Below are 20204 nucleotides of genomic sequence, written 5' to 3'. Positions count from 1 at the left end.
TGTACACAAAACTAGGCATTCAGAACTTTAATTTCCCAATGTATATTTAAAAAAGAAACATTTTTTTAATAGAATTGATACTTATCACACTTATTAAAACAGTTCTTTACAGAAATATTTGTCAAAACTTCATATATTTATTTGTTATAAAAACACTACGTAGCCTTATTAACCCCCATCATCATTGCTGAACTCATAATTCATTTATAAAAGTCTTCCCGAATCGATTGGACATACACACTGACAGAAATATTTGCCACTGTTTTTTATACTCAAACAAGGATTCACTCATTTATGCATTAGGTAGCAACCATTTGATTTTCGGGGGAGGGGTGGGGGATAATAATTGTTTCTTTTGGAGAAAAAAAATTTGTTTCCAGTTTTTGGAGAGAAAAAATAATTTGTTTTTGACCCTGAGAAAAAAATTGTTTGTATCACCCTCTCTATTGTATACTAAAGTTGCATATTGATCTTTATTTAGTACTTGTTTTATTTTTCTTTAACTGATTTAACATATTCTAGATCATACAATATTCTATACTATTTATTCCGTTAGGATCATCTACTGTAATATTTATTCCTAAGGAGGGGTTCAGATGTTTTTTTGCGCGAAAGTTTTAGTTAGATTTTTTTTCGATGGTTCCAATTCAATATTTAACACTATAATGTATGGGGAAACTTAGGATTCAAATTATGGAAACATCGACCCCACTTCTTTTTTAGAGTCAAATGGTCGTTCCCTAACTGCTAGAAAAGTTGTTCGAACATTTGTATTCGGTTCTACGTAATGAACATTTAAATGACATATAGTTTACAAGTGTGAACAAATCTTAAGTACAGGTAGCTAAACAAGGTGTATCGATGTGAACAAATTTAATGTGAAACTAGTTTACATTACACAAAACCAATTGTAAACATGTTTACTGTACACGGCGTTTGGTGTGAACACGGCCATAGTGAAACATACATCTAATGTTATTATATCTAAATAATTACATTAGATGTATGTTTCATCACAATACGTAATTCTACACCCCAATGAAGTTAATACAAAAAGAAGCATTCAATTCTTAGATATAAATGGGAAATATAAAATAACGATAAAATAAACGACAGAGAATTTTCCCCTTTATACATTAGGTAAGAAAATGAATGGTTAGATGTAGACTCTTAAATGACAGTTTATTATTTGAGACTGTTAGAACTGGAGAATTGTATTCCCAATCTACTCTTTACCATACATCTTCTTGACATAAACTTTACAATTGACATTTTGAACGGGTAACCTAGTGCCCTGTATGTATACTTAGTTACACACACACCAGATTGATATAGTAGAGTAAGAAGATATCTTTTTTTCTCTGTTCCTTAAAAGGTAAAATAATAATAATATAGAACTACAAGGAAAATTCAAATCGTAAAGTTCCTTATCAAATGGCAAAATAAGAATTTTAAAAACATCAAACGAATGAGAAAAGATGTCATATTCCTGACTGTGTACAAAAACATGAGGTATAAGCCTCCTGCATACTAAATTTAGTCCTGGTATCTATGATGAGTTTATTTCCTATTACTGAAAGCCCCATTTTGACATTGCGACGTTGAGCTAAAGGATTGCGTTAGAACGACAATTTCCCGATGTAGAAAATGGTGAACCAAACTTGGTTTTATGGCTAGTTTATCCTCCCACCTTCGTATAAGTCGTAGTTTCAGCTATTTCTGTCTCACACACATACGTATGTATACCCGTGTTATGAAAACGAAGTTAACCGTTTCCTCTTTACTTACTGGATGCTCAGAAGCACATTTACGAAGTATTATGCTAATCTCTATATACGTTCATGCATGTTATTGTCAGCTAGTATACAGTGTAAAGTGTATTTGAACAACGACTTATTTAATTTGATTGGCAGGCCATGACAATGACCACAGAAGAACTCTCCTGAAATTGACAACTAGATTTCCCTGGAGACATTATTTATATCTAAGAAAAACAACATGCACACAGTTCAATATGCATCATAAGTAGAAATGTGATGATTGTTTGGTAAATTACCTTAATGGCATTGTCCCAAGAAAGTTACTCTTGTAACATAGTTTTATCTAGATGGTGGTGTGTCCACGTGACAGATAAGAAAAATATTTACGTAAACGGGTAAAATGTTTTGCTTTATTTATCAAATGCAGTCATTTAGAAGAAAACAAATCGTATTAATTTTTTTTAATTTTGTTTTATAGATTATTTATATATCATGGTTCGGTTCTACACAGTACTGCATATGCAAGGATAAAGTATGAAGTCAAAACTTTTTGTCTCTTATTATCTCTTTGACTAGTATGACGTAAATAAAAACAGACATCAATTAGTTGTCAATAAAATTAAAGGTCTCAGTTTTATTGCACCAGATGCGCATTTCGACAATTAATGTCTCCTCGGGAATAATTGAAACCAACGTTTCTAAAAGTTCAAAACTAATGCCAGCATTGAAATATAAAACCAAAAGAAGCCGTAAGTTTAGGCTTATACGGGTAATGAATAAGAGATATGCACAAGGAAGATACATTTATTTCTTTAAAAGCTTAAAAAGTTCAAATGAATTGTGATTGTGTTATTAAGAACAACTGATTCCAATGGTTGGGATTAGGAACATTTATTTCTAACTGGGATTATAAATAATTGTACTGACTTTAAATGACAAGACAATACATCATTATAATGTTTGACAATTTACCCATGTGAGATTTATGTGAAATGGTTTTGCTACTCGTCGTCTAGAACGTCTAAAAATGACCGCATAATTTCAGAAGCTATTGCTTTGTTTTGGCATTTACGAAGTTTTTTTCTGACGCATTGACAGTTAAGTCATTTTTATTTCCTAATTGTATGGTGATCCTTCCTCTTTTCAGATTTACGAGAAAGTAAGGAAGATTTCCAGACGTCTCTTTTTTACTGCGAAAGTAACTTGATTTATAAAGTTCTACAACAATTTGTCAAAAACATTACTGGACATTGGTGTGATATTTATCTAAGATAACTGTTATGAAAAATAACAGTCAATTATCAACCATAATTTGATTTGGTCATCATTTTCTCAGATGGGATTTAATGTCTGATATCTGACCAATACATCTGGAGGTCGCAGACGGTGTTCATGTTTACACATAACATTGTCGCTATAATATAGTGTTCTTACACATTAACGGACAGTAACCTTGTAGACATAGTCGTCAGAGATTTCTATTTGTATAAGTAGGAAAATGTATTGTCAGGATTTATATTTTACAAAAGGTTTCCCTGAGATAAATTCTATGGTCACTATGCAATGACATTTCAATAATTTTGTTATATATTTGACCGAAAACTTACACGTATGTACGGAGGTTTCCCAACGTAGTATCGGAAATCCTCAATTATGTTCTCATCAATCAGTACAAATAAACTAATCGTAGATATCAGGACTGAAATTTCATATTTATTCTGCAACAAAATACTCATATTGCAATAAATAAATTAGAAGGTAACAAACTATGTAGACCGGGAATATGTGAGATGATGAATATAGTCCAACTCAGACCAAAGTCATTAGATATCAAATCGGATCAAGACAATTCATACAGTTTTAATACTCGTACCAGTTTGAAACTCCTTTCTTGTCATTTAAGGACGTTTCTTATGATCACTTATCATTTTCAAAGACGACTCTGCTAGCTTTTTGACGATATGATACAGAAATTTCGGACCAATGATGGCTTTTAGATTACTCCTGTAGAAGTTTATTTGTGAGCGGGTGACGGATTCAAAGGATAGTGAAAACAGTTAAAAGGATTTTGCTTGTTTGAGAAAGTTCTAACCTAACCTATAAATTAAACATTTTGATCGCCACTGATGAATCTTATGTAGACATATTGGCGTACAGACTTGTAGGTCTGGTAACGTTGATAAGGTTTTTTTACAACATTGTTTAGTTAACAGTCACAAGAGCAAATACATCTATGAAAACAACTGCTATAGTCTGAAATATCTGAAGATGTAATGAAACGGAAAAAAAGATACATTATACACGCCCCCTCTCTGGATCAAACACTGATTTAATTTTAATCTTGAAGATCACTTCAGATTTAATATAATTCAATTTCTTACTTTTAGATAAAACAAACTTAATATTTTTACATTTTTTTTCTTGAGGCAGTTGCACGTTACCTGTAAGGATCGCATTAAGGTTTCTATTTACCTTCATGACGTTGAATGATAAAATAAACTTGTCAATTTGGTCATATCTCGATCACATTAAAAAAATATCATTCAAGATTAAAAGAATTAAAAAATTACATGAACTCCAGAGATATTCATGTGAATAATTATAAGCAAGGATGACAAATGCGACTATGCATGGTACCTATAGGACACAGAGTCATACTGATCAGATTATTGTGGAAGGAAAAAACGCAACACACAAAACGAGGTCTTCTCTTCTTGCCATTGACAATGTCAGAAAAAAAATGTAAAAATAATTTCGGAAGCACCGTCTTTCCTCTGTGTCTGACATTGTCTTAAAATTAACATTTTATATATATATATATATCAATCAGAGTTATACGACTTCATGTCCTAGTTGATCTTCTCTGTGTATTTGTTATTTGGTATATATTAAAAATGATATACTGGCGTAACAACACAAAATATTTCAAAAAGTGCAATGGCCTTTATGGAGAATATAAACACATATTTGAAACATTTCCATTATTAATAACAGAAAACAATTATTAACTCCAACAGCTATTCTGTGCTCAACCTTGCAATTTCCGAAAGGATGACGTTGAGCTGTTGGAGACTGCATCTGTATTTAACATAAAAGTACAATTGCTTAACTCTATTTTGCATATCTACACATTTTTGGCTGCTGGTTCTCAATTTTTGTTACGTAAGCCAATCAATTTTGTTCGAGTTGCACACATATTTTTGTTTATGTCACAGAAATATAAACAGCTATCATACAAGTAGGAGAGGACGCTTGCTGTAAAATCAGCTTCAACCCACCATTTTCCTCGGACAATTTATGTACCAAATTAAAAATATGACAGTTGTTCTTCCTTCGTTTTGTTTATTTATGAAGTCGATTATCCGGTTTTGTCAGTCATTGTATACTTCACTTTTTTTTAAGTTTTCATTTGAGTTCGGTTTATTTTAAAACAAGGTTTTGATTCAAATGGGTTTTCTTACAGGAACATTAATGTAGATGAATAACAATCAGGTATAGAAATATTTATATCCAATATTTTTAATATAAAGGTTTACAATTATATATTCCTATCTGTAATTTACTAAAGTTTAATCTAGCTATCAATCCTCACTACAGATTGATTATTTGATTGTTGTTGACTAATGCCACTTTCAGAAACAATGGCTATAGCAATGCAGTCAGCTTTGTTAAGGGAGCCCAAGTGTCCGGCGAAAACTACGAACCTTCGATATGAAGACTGACAATACAAGTATATTTAGATTAAAGACGAACTTTCTCCCTACATGCGGATTTAATTCTCACAACTATTGTGTTGACAGGATAGTTATGCAGAATTAGAACTATTAAGGTCACTCGGCAACCGATTTATTCTTATAACTGCAAAATAAGCCTATTTTGTTTATTTGAATACGAGAGCTATGTGAAATTCAAGTTCTGATAACACTAAACAATCTCAACCAATCATCAACTAACCAGCACCTAACGCATTCAAATAAAAATAACTGTTTGTAGTAGAAAAAAAGGAGTCAGAAAAAAAAATCACACTATAGGAAGTCAGAAAACAATCGGTAGATATTCTCAATCAAAAGACAAGAAAGATACTTAATATATCCAGTCGTCGACCTTTATATTGTGATATGAAATATAGTTCGTGGCAAATTACGGTTGACTCTAATATTGCCAGCATTCCGGTAGAAGTTCGTTGGTTTTGTTTTTGATTACTCAGGCTTTCACAACAAATAAAAATGGCCGCCATGATAAAAAGTGCTGAAATTTCTGTAAACAGCAACAGTCATCACCATTGGTAATTGTACAGATTAGACGACGGTCTCTGAAAAGTAAATTAATATATTTTTTTTTGTTTTTGTAATAATCAGAGTTGTACGACTACTTTTCTATGTCGGTCTGTTCTGTTTATTTGTTGTTGTTGTTTTTTTTTCATCTATTAAAACTGATCTATTTCCGTAAGACTTTAATCATGACATTAATCTAATTATTCTGAAGCATCTCATGTATTGTTCTATGTACCATCGAAGGTCTTGTTAACATAATATACTTTTAAAAGTACAATCTTCTTAGATACAACTGATATGAAGCATTTTGTTCTTTAACAACGGAAAACAATTATCATCTCAAACAGCGATTCTGTAATCAAACATTGCAATTTCCCAAACGATGAACTGTTGCAGTTACATATCTAAGTCTGAATTTAACTCAAAAGTGTACTTGCTCATATCTATGCCTGCTGGATTCCAACTATATTCATGTCATCTTATTATGTTTGTCTTTTAGTTTTTCATACAATTAACGGAACAATAAACAGCTGATATGCAAGTGATAGCTACAAAATTAGGTGTAACATACCATTTTCCTCGGAAAATGGTTGTACCGAGTAAGAAATATAACAGTTTTTTTCCTATCGTCCTTTGGTTGATAAAGGTGGGCCTTCGGATGTGTCAGTTTTAATGAACTTCTCCCATTTTATTTACATTGCAGTTCGTTTATTTTTTATGCTTCTTTCTCAAAAGTACTATTTGAAATAGTACTTTTGAAAAAGAAGCAACAAATATACCGACTTCCAAGGTTCACTCAAATTTGTGTATCATTAGCGATACATAGACTGATAAAACAATTATGTGTAGTTCCAGAAATACGTATGTCAATAAAAGTAACCACAAAATTTAAGAGATGATATAAGAAAACGGACAATACATTACCATCTATTTCGTATTATTTAGAAGGCGTTCAAAAATATTGATTTTTTTCAAGATTTTTTTGCATCAATATCAAAGTTTTGACTTTTACAAACTAATACTTGCATTTATCTTTGTACTCAGTACGTCTTTAATTCAAAAATGATTCATTAATAAGAAAAAATTGGGTCTGGTGGATTGACACTCCATTAGTCGATATTTCAATAACAAGTCAAATTATATGCCCTTGTGTCTGACTTGTTCCTTTATTAATGTGAGCTTGGAACCAGTATCAATCCAAAAGCAAAACAGCTTGCGAAATTCGTAAACTTCACTCTCAGATATTTTATGACATTTTTTCAGTCAATAATCTTTAAATTTGAGCATACTAACAAAACTGTTATTACAAATTGATTGACATTAGCATTGTCTTATCGATACATGTCTACATCTTTTACAGTCATATCTGATCAACATAGTCTCTCCATTCATCTGCGATTGTAGTCGGATTTGATTTGTTCCTAACTATGGCATTACCTTTTTTAAAATATGATTTCGGAGAACCATATTTACAACAGCCTGTAGAAGTATACTCTGTCGGCTGCATCTGTGCTTAAGTTCATGAAACTTTATTTAGTACTCGGGAATATAAAATGTGCGCTTAAAACACAAAATCCAGTACTTTGATTGATTGATTCCTCAGTCTCAGTATGATAATTGTCTTCCAAATTGGTATGACTGTAAGGACTGGTCTGACGTCTTCGATAGTTCAGACGACTACAATTGCTTTCATCAAAATATTCGTTAAGATATCTCTTTATATTATAGTAAAACACAATTGATGTGCAAGTGAACTTGATTCTTTATAAATGGAAACAAAAAATTATGATCAATAAATTTCATAGAGATTTTTTTCCCGATTCCAACGGCATTAAGTACAAACAAAATAAGACCATATTGCTACCTTCTGGAGAAAGCTTAATAATAGATAAAAGAAAAGCATTCATTTGGGTTTTATTTTAGAATAATGCCGCAGGTGTTATGTTGCATTAAGTAAGACTTCATATTATATGTACTTATTTCTTTCCATTCAAGATTTAATTAATGACAGGCTTGTACAACTGAACGTAAACGAAATCCAGGTTAACGATGTTTAATCATAATCAAAGTAGATAGAAATACTCTTCCTTTAATATGAATAATAAATAACTGCGAGGATATTAGCTTAATATTAAGTTATTTATAGAGAAGCCTTGCTGTATCTGTACTTAAAAAAGATCATACAGTACCATACGAATTTCTCACATGAGGGCACCATGGCAAGGGAAAACAAATATGTGTAAAAGCATTTGCATATCTTTACAAGTAGATGTTTAACTAAGGGAATGCTTAAAGTTATTCACGTATCTATTATAGGTAATTACAATAATGATGTTGTATTATTTGGCTTTTATAAAAAAAAATATGTCATGAAAAACTAAATAAATCAAAATGGAATGTGGCAGTTGTTACCTTATAGTTCGTTTCTATGTATATTGATGTTTGATTTTGTTGCCCTTCAGTGTTCCTGTTGTTTTCCTCTTAAAGGTGATGTGCATCCCTCTATTTTAGTTTGTGACCCTGAGTTGTTTTCCCTCAAATAATTTCTCTTTTTTAAACAGTGGTATATTACTGTTGTATTTATTAATGGCCAAACTCAGTAAAGTCCTGTCTTCAATAATATTTAGTAAAATAAATCACACGTTTGAATGTAGCCATTTGTTGTTAAACAACCAACAATTGTCAGAATAACCGTTAAAGTTAAATGTTAAAGTTTCCTCATTCTTTCATAGATACAAAGATACAAGAATTAGTTTTCGAAGTTTGGCTTTACCCGTAAACAAATTGTTACAACCGGCATGTCACGCCATAGCTTTGAAGTCGATTATGATAATAGAATACGTTTCGGTTCTATCATCTAATTGTCTTTTTTTCGGTGTGATTTTGATTTGTCTAGGCTTTTTCTCTTTTGAGTTTAAATGGTCTGGACCTGTGACTACATTTATTATTAATCATCATTATTTGTTGAAATATTTCATGATATCTTATTGTGTTTCGTTATTTTGATAATTTGATGTCTTTGTTTGTTTCTGCTCAAATTATTTACTTCATTTATAGACTAGGGACGACTTATAACAGGAATCACATATTGTTCAGACAACGTATATTAATAAAAACAATGCTGTCATTTAGATGTCTGTAATTAAATTTTAAAATGAGTAATATAGCTATGTTCAGTATGAATAGGTCCTTCTATAAATTGGCACACATTGCATGTCAATTCAATAAAAGCTAAAACATCTTCGTCGCATTTAGTCAAATATGTTTGGATGCTGATTATTAATCAATTTAAATTAAAAAGAGTCTGTAAAGAAGTAATATGGTGGTGGTTTTTTAATAAAAATAACAATTAAGATCGTAGTAGTTGACATTTGTACTAGGACGTCTTTCAACTTTGTTTACAATAAGAATTTAGAATTACATTTAAATCGTTCACCGAAATTCCCGTGGTAAAGATTCGAATTCGGTGAGACTAGCTACACATTGTGCATATCTTAAAGTTGATGTGCTTCCCTCTGTTTCGGTTTGTAACCCGGATTAGGTTTTTTTCTGAATCGATTTATGACTTATGCACATTGGTAAATTAGTTTTGCCTTTATTCAGTAAACAACTGTATGTTCTTTTGTAATTTTCTATGATGTAAAAGTATTGACCGAAACCATTTTGACGCTACATACAATTGACGCTTTTATGATCCTATAAATTTACAAAAAAGAAGCATTCAATTCTAATTTTTTTTTGCTATGCATGAAATTACGAGTTATAGCAAATTCTTAATTTGTTTTACTTTGCATTATTGGGATGTTTTAAATAGAAGCACGTTCTATCATGAATGATATCAAAAATTAAAAATAAGTTGTAGAACTATTTTATTCTAGAAATAAAATTTTACAAGATGACTTTTAGCTAATAGCACACCGGAAAGAGAATAGAATAACAGACCCAAAAAATAAAAAAAAAATTGAAGCAGACACAAGATTACGGAAACATTTTTATTCAGATCAGAAACGTATAAAACCGAGCAGGAAGTAAAATCAAGATTATCTCCGGATTCCTTAAAATCAATCACCAACTAAAACATAGACATACTTCTATCGTGGTTGTTAGTACAGTGCTACGCGTGAATCACATTTTAAAGATGAATTTCTGCATCGAAACATTCTAGCAATTATCTTTTTTGTTGTCTTGGCGTAAAATGATTAAACATTAGAATATTCTGTCGAATTTATCTCCAACATCATTGATCTGAATGCATTTAAATTTAAAAAAAACATAATAAGCCCTAAAACTATTAATAGTTTTTACTTAACGTTGTATAATGTATACGAGCTTTAGAAACAATATACAATTTTCTCTGAGTTAACCTCTAGTGTTGTGGCGAGTACAAATAAGTTATATATCTTTCAACAACGTACATCTATTATTGTTAACGTGCAATCCAACTCTGCCACTTGAATGTTTATGGGATACGTTCCTTATGTCGGACCTAAAATACCTTTCCCTTTTCACGAATGTGACCAACCGAATAAGACTATTTACCGGATTTGTAATAACATAGGCAACACGACGGGTGCCACATGTGGAGCATGATCTGCTTACCCTTCCAGAGCACTTGAGATAACCCCAGTTTTTGGTGGGGTTCGTGTTGCTTAGTCTTTAGTTTTCTTCCCTTTTTTATTTACTTTTTTTAATTGCTCTCTTTATTTTTATGGAGATCGTCATGGCTTAAACGCGCACAGTCCGCGACGAAGATACTTAAAATAACTGTTACGTACACAGTATTAACATTACCGTTTGCATACGATGGAAACAGGAAAACTGTAGGCTTTATTCGTAACAATCTAAAATTGAATACAAATACAAGAAACACAACGTTTACCGATTGCAGTATACAACAGAACAACAAAAACAAATGTCTGTAATACGTTAAAGAACAGTGTGAAATGATTGAAGCAATAATAACATCTGCAGATTAATGATTCTTTAGCATACACTTATGAATCCGTTGAGAAAGTGAAAAACCGTGAAAAGAACGCATTGTAATTTCCATTCGTCCTAAGCGCTTTTCTGTATTTACCTACATCCGAAACGTTTACAGCCGATAATATAAAGGTCAATGATGTTTAGGAACCAGGAAGAACAGTTACAGAAAAAGTGAAACTTGAGCTACTGTCCACTGATGATATCCCCGCCCAAATACTTGACGGTCAACAGGAATTTGTTGAGCAATGAATCTGAAAACGCATCACATAGCTGACAAAATTACAGAAATCAGTGTTATGTCTTTACTGAGATCAATTTGACGAAAATATTTCAACTGTGATGTGATTTGTACAACGATTTAAATGTTCCGTAAGCAGGAAGTTGTTAAGTGATGAATCTGAAAACGCTTTACACATTACAGCTCATTTATATAAATCCTGAAACCAAATCTCAGAAATTCTTGTAATGTAATTCCTGAGAAAAATGCGACAAAACAAATATGTATAAGACGGACGGACTGATGGATAGACGGACAGAGATAAAACAGTTAACCCCACTTTTTAGGCGGGGTTAAAAAAAATGACTACATTGGACCTGAGAGAGTTGAAAAATCTGATGATAAAGCTATGAAAAGCCAAGAGAGAACATTTTCCCGCCAAAATTTCAATGGCTAATATCAAGCATATTGACTTATATATTTGTTTTGCTCATTTGATTCCTTTAGCAATCCCCTTTCAATATAAACTAGTGTTTTAAACAGCTTATTATTTTGAAACTGAGAAGCGAACTCCCTTTTACATAGTGATCAACCATTTTACAACCAATAAGCAACATGATGGGTGAGACTAGGGAAGAATGAACATGTTTACTTACTACCCTTGCGGCAACTTCTTGAGTACCTGACATAAGTCTTCCGATTTGGTTAAACTCGTGCTGTTCTTTTTTTAAATTTCAGTATTGTATGTTCATCTTTTCGTCTAGTTATTTTTTTTCAATTGTGGTTTTGGGTTTTTCCTATGGTTACCATTCTTCTTTTTATTTGCGTCACTATGAAGTACTGACTTAAATACATCAATTGCATGTCTTCAGATTTAATATATTAACTGATGAAGAAGTTGTGCTGATAAATCCTACGACATGATATCTTGAAACATCTGTGTATGTTGGCGTTTGTTTTTTGTTGCACTTTGTGTTTATGTTGTCCTTTGTTTTCCTCTTATAGTTGATATGTTTCCTTCGGTTTTAGATTTCTCTCAATCGATATGTGATTTTTAAACAGCAGTATAGTACTGTTGCCTTATAATGATCTTAGACAAGTTCTTTTTACTGAGTCTCTTAAAGTTGATGAACAGTCTAATAGTTTAACAGATTGTCAGAAAATTGTCATTTTTTTTAATCAAGATATTATAAGATTATGTGCAAAACCTGAAATTTTATTCTGAAAATACACCGAGTAGTTTGATATTTTGAATAATAATTGAAAAACCATAGTATGTTGTATAATTTTCCAATTTAGGTTTAATATTTATTATGTACGCACATATTGTTTAAGTTGATTACCGTCCCTCATAAATTGTATTTATGTATTGTGTACTTTTATACACAAGGTGAAACGTAAATAAAATATGGAATTGAATTGAACTGCCTTTATATATTTTTTTTAACCTGGAGTAGTGGTAGTTATAAAATAAAAATAAGTTTGATTTTCTTTTAAGCCAAACTGCTTAAATAGATGCTTGTAAGTATATATCTCTGAGTTTGTCTTCAATGTAATGATTAATATGTTGTATATATCCAATGTATCCTGTTTGTGTATTATATATCTTCGGTATCACATTAGAAATGTACGACACATTTCGGATAGAACGTGTCTTTGATTTATAAGCTATGACATTTTAGATGAACGCGTTGTTTTGATTTATTATTGAGGTAAGACTTAGATGTTCCAGATAGATAATCACTTGAATAAATGTATTTTCAGAACAATTTATGAACTTTAGTGTCAAAGTATAGACTAAATTATACGAGCAAACTAGAAAATTAATATCAAAACAAAATAATGGGTATTAATAATCACATCTTTTCTAATTAGAGAGGAACAGCCTTAGGAACGAATTCATATATAAACGTTACCCCAAAAACTCAAAACTCAAACTCATTTCAAATGTATTCCTTCTTTCGAATTCAAAGAGAGTCGTTTTGGATCATACTATTATACATAACCAATCAGCTATGTATTGTTACCTTAGAAACCCTAAACTCAAATTCATTTCAAATGTATTTCGTTTTCATGATCCAAAGAAAGTCGTTTTGATCCGATAATTATATATCACCAATCAGATATGTATGGTATTGTATAATGTCAAGGAATAATTTCATATTTTGAATTAATGAAACACTTATAAAGTTATAATAGATATAAACTAATTAATTACCAGTCTTATCATCAATATCAGGCAGATGTCTCAAAGAAAAGGAATAATAGCTTAAGCGCCATAAATCATTCTGATTTTTATAATATACTGTTTATATCAACTAGTCTCATCTTGAAATACTCTGTGATGTCTGGAGTTTTATGTTTATTCCAAGGTCTGATGTAATGTAGATATGTCACTATTTGTCTTGTGTATCTAATGTTGTTAAAATAATAATGTTATTGTAACATACTGTCATTTGAAGATGATTTCATGAATATGCTTGAGCGTTTTGATTGATAACATAATTGACAGAGATTTAGGGAGATGTTCTTTTTTTAACTTTTTAACTATATTATGTAATATATGTTGTTATTTTTTTCTAGAGCATGTCTATGCTTTTGAAATAAAGATTCATTCATTCAATAACCCAGTATGGTAAACAATCAGAACCCGTTGAAACCTTACAGGAAAAGCTATGCAAGACTGATAGTGAACTTTCTTCTCTTTTTATACCAGTATAATTCATTAGCATCCGCATATGAAAAAAATATCCCAGTTATTCGATATTCCATAGTTTGAATTCTCTATCATAATTTCATTTGATAAAGTAGCGCATCCTAAAAAGACCTTTATATATGGTAAAAAAAACTAAGACAAAATATGGACTTGATGACACAGATGACATTTGATATGTCCCGCTTTCGGTTATGTCCATTCGTCATAGGTTACAACTAAAAAGAAATAACATCTCATAAACCGATTTGTTTAATAACTTTCCATTGGAAACACAAGTTCATCTCATACAACAACGGTTTCCTAAAGGTGTCCAATGGCCAGCCGAGTTTCATCTTTTAACATTTTTTATTGCAGATAAATGAAGAATGTTAGACGTCTTAAATCATATAGGATCTAACCGTAATTGGGAAACAAACCACCACTTCTTCCAAGGAAATAAAAAAAATGAAAAACTGCATTATAATTCGGGTAATCATATAAGTCTTTTATCGGTGAAACACACGTATGATTTAATGCAGTACTTTGTTAAAATTGATTGAAAATTGCCAGTGTAATTTTTGATTTAATGCATAACATTTCAAAATGGATTTTAAAATATAGTTCGTCCAAACTGTGTCATATTGTGATCACTTATCTGCCTTCAATGCTATCAATATAGAATGGAAGGGATATCAAAAAAAAGTATTTTGAACAGCTAGAAAAAAATAAAAAATCGCTACCATGTTTGCTGATTTTGGAAAAAAGTAAAATCACAAAAATACTGAACTCAGAGGAAAATCAATTTGGAAAGTCCATAATCACATGGCAAAATGGAAACCACTGTATTATTATCTTAAGTTCCCATACCAATTTGTTCAGTTGAGAAAAAAAAATTGTCATTACTTATTATACTCTACCTTTGATACTGGATGGAAAATTAACGTCTGCCTGGCCCTCGAATATACGCAATGTTTTACATTTTACATTAATATACTTTTTTCCTGCAAACAAACTTCCGAACAAACATTTTAAAGAACTACCAGAGATGGTATTGCATTTTTTAAAATGCTGCCTTTATATATACTAGAAAAAGCATTTATCTTTTATTTACATGACATAAGAGAAGCCAATATGCAAATGAATTATAATCATAATTAATTGATGGTGTTTGTCGTTAGTACTGCACTGAAAGACAAAGTTTAATCATGTTAAATGATCATTTGCAATCTTGACACGAAACCTAATCGTCTTTTACCTTAATAATATGTTTACGTATTGTGAGCACGATGCTGAAAAATTTCTTATTGAGAGCATTACACCCTTGACAGTCATTATAATGGTTTGGTTTGCGTTTGTTTTGTTTTATTTAAAGTTTGTTTTTGTTTTTGTTTTTGTTATTTGTTCCATTGTTTTCCGTGATATAACGTATCTCAATCGCATAGAACTCACCCAGAACTAAAATTTATCATTTTCGCATTTACTTTGAAAAAACAATTTGACTTTGAAGAAGATATAATATTGAATTATTGACATTTAACCAAGCCTCCTGCACATTTTGATTTATTTCTGATAACTCAAGTTTAAAAATTGTCTAGGTTACCTCTGTGAACTGATATCCTTCCACACTTTTCTGATTAAAACGTAAAAATATCTGTCATTTCTTTTGAAGTTGCGCCACCATATATAAATTGTCTGATTAGTTACCAAACAAAGGAATATTTGTGTTGTCGGCAGTGAAAAATGACATTATCAATCCGTTCCGTTTGATCGTTCTATTTAGTGTTTATAGGATTTTATTAAAATTCTTTTATTTGCCTCGAAACTTAATAAAGATAGCAGTGAAGTATCTAATGTGTTGTGCCATTCACTGATGAGAAACATTTTAACATTTATCACTTAAAAGTACAAACAGCTTTACAGAGTACTTCTGTGGTTGCTTCTAGGGTATTACAGATATATAATTCACTCCGTGTCGTTCATTTGATATAGCGGTAAATGTGTCGAGGTGAGGGGGTAATGTAGTATCAATGCACATCGGAAATGCAAGATCGAGTCCTAATCCGAGAACCTAGTTGTGCTTTTCGTTGTCAAAATAGTCCTATATTTAGACAGCTGATTAGATTCCTTGTCTTATTTTATCATATTACACCTTCTCTATTGATCTTTTTGACTTGTGCTTAAAGTATTATTTAGTAAGGATGTGGAATTGAACTGTGAAGAAACGGCGATGACTTTTAAGATGAAGTTGTGATTTGGTTTTAAAAACTAGAGGCTCTAAAGAGCCTGTGTCGCTCACCTTGGTCTATGTGAATATTAAACAAAGGAAGCAGTTGGATTCATGACAAAACTGTGTTTTGGTGATGGTGATGTGTTTGTACATCTTACTTTACTGAACATTCTTGCTGCTTACAATTATCTATATCTATAATGAACTTGGCCCAGTGGTTTCAGTGGAAAATGTTAGTAAAAATTTACAAATTTTATGAAAATTTTTAAAAATAGACTATAAAGGACAATAACTCCTTAGGAGGTCAATTGACTATTTCGGTCATGGTGATCTATTTGTAAATCTTACTTTGCTAAACATTAATGATGTTTACAGTTCATCTCTATCTATCATAATATTCAAGATAATATCCAAAAACAGCAAAATTTCCTTAAAATTACCAATTCAGGGGCAGCAAACCAATAACGGGTTGTCAGATTCAACTGAAAATTACAGGGCAGATAGATCTTGACCTGATAAACAATTTTATCTCTATCTGGTTTGCTCTAAATTCTTTGGTTTTTGAATTATAAGCCAAAAACTGCATTTTACCCCTATCTTCTATTTTAAGCCGTGGCGGCCATCTTGGTTGGTTGGCGGGGTCACAAGACACATTTTTTAAACAAGATACCCAAAAGATGATTGTTGCCAAGTTTGGATTAATTAAGCTCACTAGTTTCAGAGGAGAAGATTTTTGTAAAAGATTACTAAGATTTAAGTAAAATGGTTAAAAATGAACTTAAAAGGGCAATAACTCCTAAAGGGGTCAATTGAACATTTCGATCATGTTGACTTATTTGTAAGTCTTTCTTTCCTGAACATTACTGCTGTTTACAGTTTATCTCTATCTATAATATTATTCCAGATAATAACGAAAAACTGTAAAATTTCCTTAAAATTACCAATTTAGGGACAGCAACCCAACAAGGAGTTGTCCGATTCATCTGAAAATTTCAGGGCAGTTAGATCTTGACCTGATTACAATTTTACTCTTGTCAGATTTTCTGTAAATGCTTTGGTTTTTGAGTTATAAGCCGACAACTGCATTTTACCCCTATGTTCTATTTTTAGCCATGACGGCCATCTTGGTTGGTTGGCGGGGTCACCGGATACATTTTCAAAACTAGATACCCCAATGATGATTGTGGTCAAGTTTGGTTTAATTTGGCCCAGCAGTTTCAGAGGAGAATTTTTTTGTAAAAGCTAACGACGGACGACGACGACGACGACGGACGACGGACGCCAAGTGATGAGAAAAGCTCACTTGGCCTTTTGGGCCAGGTGAGCTAAAATTGAAAAAAAAAAATGTGAATGATAAATCTTATAGAACTTATTTTCTATTATTGAAAATAATATACATATATTTCAAACTGGTTTAAAACGATGATATTAAGAGGATTTTGATTATTATTTGATATTTTTGTAATATGGTACAGCTTCACATTAGGATACACTTTGTCATATTTATTTTTTTTAATTTCAAATGTCACTCATATAATATAACTATTTACCGCACATTTCAGTTAAAGATTTTTGTCACATCTTATCGCATACAACGTATCAGACAGTCAAACATAGTGTGTGCAAACTTTGTATATTCCTTTCTTAAGAATGTTGCATAACATTTAAAAGAAAACGTGAATAAATTGCAAAATGACCGTCTACTTCAGAGACGATAGAGCCCAATACCTTTTGATTACCTATCATAGTACTGACAGTAAGTCCCCAATTGTATTAATTTCAAGTTGTCAGGTCAGTGCTTGTGCACTTTTGAAATAAATTTCATATACATTTATTTGTTTGTTCATTGATCCTTTTTCGTTCAAATATTTTTTTTAATTTTCTGTTGATTAATGAATACAATTTTAAAAGATTTTACCAACTCGAAAGCATTTTACTGCAGACCATTCTTCTGTTCCTTTTCGATCCATTTCCTTGTTTTGAAATTATTCTGTTCTCCCAATCTTTTTCCCTTATTACTCAAGCTGTTATTCTATCCTTCAAAAACTCTTCGAGAACAAAATAAACTGAGTTGTTGATATATAAATTCAAAAAGACAAATACTGTCAAATAAATGAGCTGTTTACCTTTCCAGAACACCTGATGTACAGCTCATTTTTTTAGTTTTCTGTTAAGTGTTTTATGAATTTGTTTTAACTTCTCCGTCTTCTTCCGCGCGGCGATGTCCATATCTCTCGATTTTAATTATTTTTAAAGCCCCCTTCGTATCTGCCTACTCTTTTTTAAAAGCATTAAATTGTGTATCAAATTATATTAACTTGTATGTGTATCAAGTAAATACAGTTAATGATCATATAGAGCTGATTCAACACTGAAACTTATATAGGCCACATAACTCTCATCCTCAAACATGTCAAAGTGAAAAATTCATTAATTGATTGAACGAAAGCAAAAGATATTAGACAAGGACAAGGCATTTTTAAAAGTATTTTCCCTTATAACTGTCTTAATACAACTTCAATAGAAAGATGATTTAAATAAGTTACGGTTGGGAATCTGAACAACTAAAAAACTGATTAATATGCACGCTAACGTCAAATTTTCAAACGTATTTTTCGAAAGAATTATAAAAACTCCTTCGCAGTACACTTGAGATATTCATTAAAAAGAGCATCACACCTGCTTATTTCAGTAATTTAATTTTTATAAACTATATAACCATATGTCAACTTAAGAGATCCCTTATTAAACAATCTTGAAATGTGGTGAAACGTCTGTTCGTTGCGTGTAGGATCTCAAAGAATTAGGTTCATTACGAAAATGTCAAATTGTCAGATTCGTCTTATTATCAAGGGAGTCAAGTTTGTCCTAAATAAATATAATCAGACGTACTCGAAAACACAGGAATATGGAACAATTTAGAGTCGTTTTTTAAACTAACCGGTCAAAACCTTGTACGAATTACTAATGTTTTAGTACTTATGGATCTGGAATTCGTCAAATCTCAAGCCACATTCGGTCTTTCTTTGTTTAAAACTACAAAAAGGTGTCGCTCAATGCATTCATCAAGCATTAACTTTATCTACAAGAAACCCGAAAATTTTAAATTTGCTTTTGATTTACTGGTTTAGAAACTTGTGGTTAGTTCCATACGGATCGTAACAACTATTGTAATTCAAATGAGATCACACTGGACGAAATGCCACGGAAGAAAAAAAAAACATTGTACATATCATTAATTTAATCATAAATTTGTCGGGAAGATGGTCATTGTTTCTGTCAAAATCAGCTATTTACAGCTCTAAATATAACATGCCAGCATATTCATTTCTAAAATCTTCTTGACCATCCTTCCCCTGCCGATTGAATTGGTGTCCTATATCATGAATACAGAGGAAGACATTTTGGAAGCTCAGATCCGCGACAGAACATCTAATGGCTTGATCTTGGTTCATTATCCATTTCTCATCAATATAAAGTATGTAGTTGCCATGATGACCCTATATATGTATGCTTGTTAAAAAAAAGTAATAAAAAAAGTTAAATAGTAATGACATAGAATCATAGTTTAGTATTGTCATTTTTGCAATGAGGATTATTCATAAAAAATGTAATGGATTGTTGGTTGTCAAACTAAACCCACTGAGAATATTTAAAAGCATTTTTTGTATCTTTTACAGATAACATGTTTTACATTCAAATGCTTGAATCAAGTTCTTTTGCCAACGATGCATAAAAGCTGGGGAAAATGACACTTTCTGAGGCAGGATAAATTTGATATATTTCAAAATGGTGAAAGCAGTTGACGGTTTTTCTGTTACGCGTTCAATTTCATATTTAAATTAATCTGTTTACGGTACGTGTATACGTGTTTTTATATGCCGTAAATAGTAATAATAAATAGAGTCGTTAGCCTTCTTATCATCATGCCTTTCCCTTCAGAATACAAAGCAGTATAATCTTTATTTACACCATTGCTTTCAGGTATCAAATAAATATATCTGGTTTGATCGCTCAATTTAATAAACCTTGAACAGTTATCAACATT

The 20204-nt window shown here is 31.4% G+C and overlaps 1 long non-coding RNA gene across 1 annotated transcript; it reads left to right on the top strand.

Moving 5' to 3' along the window:
* Positions 1 to 12843: 12843 nt before the first annotated feature.
* On the top strand, positions 12844 to 19962 carry LOC134713774 (uncharacterized). The gene is made up of 3 exons (XR_010106377.1): positions 12844 to 12946; positions 14305 to 14418; positions 19837 to 19962. It is a non-coding gene; the product is annotated as an uncharacterized LOC134713774 (long non-coding RNA).
* The last annotated feature ends 242 nt before the right edge of the window (positions 19963 to 20204 follow it).

Source organism: Mytilus trossulus, chromosome 4 (genome assembly GCF_036588685.1).
Source record: "Mytilus trossulus isolate FHL-02 chromosome 4, PNRI_Mtr1.1.1.hap1, whole genome shotgun sequence".
NCBI classification, from domain to species: Eukaryota; Metazoa; Mollusca; class Bivalvia; order Mytilida; family Mytilidae; genus Mytilus; species Mytilus trossulus.
This window is presented reverse-complemented; position numbering and strand designations above follow the sequence as displayed.